This window comes from Dendrobates tinctorius, unplaced genomic scaffold (assembly GCF_039654945.1).
Source record: "Dendrobates tinctorius isolate UK_male_01 unplaced genomic scaffold, ASM3965494v1 ptg000022l, whole genome shotgun sequence".
Lineage (NCBI taxonomy): Eukaryota > Metazoa > Chordata > Amphibia > Anura > Dendrobatidae > Dendrobates > Dendrobates tinctorius.
The window spans coordinates 93,429,790-93,435,020 of NW_027361690.1; positions in this window are offsets into that span (position 1 = coordinate 93,429,790).

Below are 5,231 nucleotides of genomic sequence, written 5' to 3' on the forward strand. Positions count from 1 at the left end.
TCCCTGACGAACAGTTAGCTGGCAGCCCCAAACGCATTACACAGTCAGCTGAAGTCATCGATATCGGTGGGTTCAGCCTACAATGTGTTTGGGGACCTTAAGAGTCTACAAAAGCTCCCGTATGAAAACTTCAAGATTATTAAGAATATATATCTAATTTTAAGCAATAGGTAATCTTCTGACCTATTTAATCTACTGTAAGGGCCTGCTCTCTAGGCATTCTGTTCATTGGTCCCCAGCTGAATATGAAATAAGACATGTACTGTAGGCAACGCAATATCGCAGCATTCTTCCTCTATTTCCAATTGACATTGAAAACTATATGTAGGGCATGCAGTTGAAACCAAGCTGTTGCATACCCTATATAAAAATACACATGCGTGTTTTTCTCAATAGCTGACATGAAATCAGAATAAACCTTTCCCATTTTAGATCAGTTAGGATTACCATAATTATTATTTGCCAAATGCCAAAATAATGAGAGAGAATGATTTAAGACATTTTTACTACTTACTGCAAAGTCAAATGTTTCCATACATTTCATTAGTATTTTGGTACCATTGCCCTTAAAACAACACAATGCTGCCTCCCCTGTGTTTCACAGTTGGGATGGTGTTTTTAGGCTTCCAAGCTTCTCCCTTTTTCCTCCAAACGTAACAATGGTCATTATGCCCAAAGTGTTCAATTTTAGTTTCATCAGACCACAGGACATTGTCTCCAAAAATTAAGGTGTTTGTTCCTGTGTGCATTTGTAAACATTAATCTGGCTTTTATGTTTCTTTTGGAGTAATGGCTTCTTCCTGGCAGAGTGTCCTTCCAGCCCATGTTGATACAGCACTCCTTTCACTGTGAATATTGTAATAAAACAGCAGCAGGAGGCCAGGCAAAGCGTGGGAGCGCTGCCATCAAAGCAATTTAAAGCATAATGTCATAGCTATGTCATCTTGAGGACTATACAGCGCACCTTGCTTTTGACTATAACCAAGGAAATAACCCCACACAACCTACATCTAGCCCCATGACTAAAGAATTACCAATGACGTATTGATTAAGACCTGGGATAGGTCAAAATGGCACTTGAATATTAGTCACTCTGCGTAATTTTTCCTGCGCTTTATCAATTTTTTGTTCTCACCAGTTGTAATAAACTTTATTTTTCTTGCATCACATTAAACTACAGAGTGTGCGGTGAATTTTTATTACATGGACTAAGGGCCCCGTGACACATAGCGACTCACCAGTGATCCCAACAATGATATGAACTTGTCAGGATCGCTGGTGTGTCGCTACATGATTGCTGGTGAGCTGCCAAACAGGCAGATCTCAGCAGTGATCAGGACAGCGTCATGCGGGTAACAAGTGACGCACGTCGCTTAGTCTCCCGCAGTGTACGTTAAGATACCAGTGCGCTGGTGCAGGGAGCTGGTAACCAAGGTAAACGCACGCGGCGCTTAGAAACCCGATGTTTACCTTGGTTACCAGGTTCCTGATGGCTGACCTCCCGCCTGCCACACGCAGCCATTCGTTGCTGGCCAGCGGGAGACCAACGATCAAAAAAATGTCCAGGCCATTCGAGCACGATCAGCGATACCCGCCAGGGTGGCTGGTCGCTGATAAGTGTCACACAGCGATCTCGCTGGCAAGATCGCTGTGTGTTACGGGGGCTTTAGGGTCATCTGGCCCCTTACACCAGCACCTCACATTATGACAGAGTGCAGGCTAATATATTTTTTTCACTATGGATATTGACACAATCTTATCAGCTTCTGCCATCATCTTCACAAGGTCTTTTGCTTTTTGTCCTTCGGTTGATATGCACATGTCGGACCAAAGCACGTTCATCTCTGGGACACAGAACCCGTCTCCTGAGTGGTATGATGGCTGGACATTACCATCTTGTTTGTACTTGCATATAATTGTATGTACAGATGAACGAGGCACCTTCAGGTATCTGGAAATTGTACTCAAGGATGAGCCAGACTTGTGCAAGTCCACAATTCTCTTCCTGATATCTTGGCTGATTTCATTAGGCTGGAGTCACACTTAGCGACTCACCAGCGATCCTGACTATGATATCAATGTGTCAGGATCGCTGGTGAATCACTATGTGATCGCTAGTGAGCTGTCAAACAGACAGCTTCACCAGCGATCAGCACAGCGACGCCCGGCGTCGCTGTGCACGTTAGTAACCAGCGTGCTGATGCAGGAAGCTGGTAACTAACGTACACATCGGGTATCTAAGGGTTGCATGTTCCTTGGATACCTGATGTGTACATTAGTTACCAGCAGATCGCTTGTCTCCCGCCTGTCACACGCAGCGATGCGTGGTGGCCAGCGGGAGACCAGCGACCAAAAAAGTCTTGGCCTTTCCTGGAGCGATCAGCGATACCGGCAGGGGGGCTGATCGCTGTCACACAGCGATCTCGCTAGCGAGATCGCTATGTGTGACGGGGCCTTTAGACTTTCCCATGATGCTACACAAAGAAGCAGTGTGTTTCAGGTGTGCATTAAAAGACATCCACAGGTGTCTAATTAGATCAGATGTTGCCAAAAAAAATCAGAAGCTTCCAAACACATGACATCATCATATGGGCAGTCCAGAATTGTTTAAAGGCATAGTAATCTTAATATATGTAAACTTTTGACTGTGCAGTAAGTAATAAAAATGCCTTTAACCCCTTAATAACCGGAGCTTTTTTGGTTTTGCACTTTCGTTTTTTGCTCCCCTTCTTTCCAAAGCCATAACTTTTACATTTTTCCATCAATATGGCCATGTGAGGGCTTATTTTTTGCGGAACGAGTTGTACTCATGAATGACATCATTGATTTTAGCATGTCGTCTACTCGAAAATGGGGAAAAAAATTCCAAGTGTGGTGAAATTGCAAAAAAAAAGTGCAATCCCATACTGTTTTTTTGCTTGGCTTTTTTGCTAGGTTCACTAAATGCTAAAACTGACCTGCCATTATGATTCTCCAGGTCATTACGAGTTCATAGACACCAAACATGTCTAGCTTCTTTTTTCATCTAAGTGGTAAAAAAAAGTTCCAAACTTTGCTTTTTCGTGATCTCGAGTTGGGTGTGGGCTTATTTTTTTTGCATACAAAGCTGACATTTTTAATGATACCACTTTTGTGCAGATACGTTCTTTTGATCGCCCGTTATTGCATTTTAATGCAATGTCACGGCGGCCAAAAAAACGTAATTCTGGCATTTCCATTTTTTTCCTGGCTACGCAGTTTAGCGATCGGGTTAATCCTTTTTTTTATTGATAGATCGGGTGATTCTGTGCGCAGCGAAACCAAATATGTGTAGTTTTTTTTTTTTCATTATTTTATTTTGAATGGGGCGAAAGGGGGGGTGATTTGAACCTTTTTTTTTTTTTTTTTTTTTTTTTTTCATATTTTTAAAAACAGGTTTGTTTTTTTAACTTTTGGCATACTTCAACAGCCTCCATAGGAGACTAGAAGCTGCCACTACTCGATCGCCTCTGCTACATATGTGATGCTCAGATCACCTCTATGTAGCGGAATGACAGCATTGCTATGAGCGCCGACCACAGGGTGGTGCTCATAGCAATCCGTCATCAACAACCATAGAGGTCTCGAGGAGACCTCTAGTTTTTATGGCAGCGCACCAATGACCCCCGATCACGTGACGGGGTCATCGGTGCGCGTATTTCCGTCTGCGCTTGTTAAATGCCGCTGGCAGAGTTTGACAGCGGCGTTTAACTAATATGCGTGGGCGGCTCGTGCCTATTGTGGGCATATGTCAGCTGTTCAAAACAGCTGACGTCCCGGCTTTGATGCGGGCTTACTGCCGGAGCCCACATCAAAGCGGGGAATACTGCCAGCTGACGTACTATCCCTCCAGCTGGCAGACGGGTTAAACATTCTTATTATTCTGGCATTTGGTAAATATTAATTATGGTAATCTTAATTGATCAAAAACGGGAAAGGTTTATTCTGATTTCATGTCAGATATTGAGGAAAACATGTATATATGTGTCTTTTTATATAGTGTATGTAAACTAATGGTTTCAACTGTATATGACTCTCCAGCATAAAGTCCTGATTGGCAACACCATATGTCCAACCTGTTCCAGATGTGGGGACCAAGGCACATCTTTACCACTGTTTATGAGAATATCCCTAGAGTCACTAATTTTGGACAAGAATATATACTTTTTCCTGTATGCATAATCCTACAATATGGAGCTTACTCCAACCAGGCCCTTTGGATCTTTACATACAGCCGCATATATTCCCCCAGCTCATAATAAACTTGTTTTCTGGTGCCCATATGACCATTCTGGATCCACGGCTAATACCTAGCAAACTTACGCTTTCTCTAAAAGTAGATAAACTTACATTATCAATATGAGTGGTCTGGGTAGATGTGTCCTTATGAAGAAGGAAAGAGCAAAAAATGTATTTCAAACCTTACAGCTACTATTAACACCGTATATCAATCAGAAAATCCAAAAGGATATTCCCCCCCTCTGTCTGTAGGCCTGCACTCATCTGTGGATGCTATCAGGAAAACCTTCACTTTTCCTATCCTCACTAGTTGGTGTGACATTAGAGCTGGGTGAAGTCTAAGCATCCTCTTATCCCCTTCCCCCATTTTTTTCATAATTCTTTTCCCATTCTTATTGTTTTCCCCATTCTCCCTTTTCCATCATATGGGGCCTAAATCACTCCCCAAAAAACTTTTTTTTTTCTAGACGAGAACTGTGTGACACTGAGGCGCAGAACAGAAAGAAAACTAAAGGGCCTGTCACACTAAGCGATATCGCTAGCAATATCTCTATAACTTGTGACGTTATAGTGATATTGCTAGCGATATCGCTGTCTGATACCTACCTACGACCCGCTCCCTCGCTGATTATCGCTGATCGCGCAAGAACGTCCAGGACCGCTTCTCGTCGTCGGCTTCCTGCGGCGCTTCCTGTGGAGAGACGAGCGTGGAGCCGGGCGGGAGGACGCAGGTTCGCCACGTCTGACAGGTAAGTAGCGACCCCCGTCCCCAGCGTGAGATGAGATCTGCCTGTGTGGCAGCTCACTAGCGACCACTTAGCGATGTACCAGCGATCCTGACCGCGTCATATCGCTGGTCGGGATTGCTGGTACATCGCTAAGTGTGACAGTACCTTAAAGTAACCTATTCATACAGGATTATTCTGGGAAATTTACAACTAGCAAAACAGATATACATACAGTCATGGCTGAAA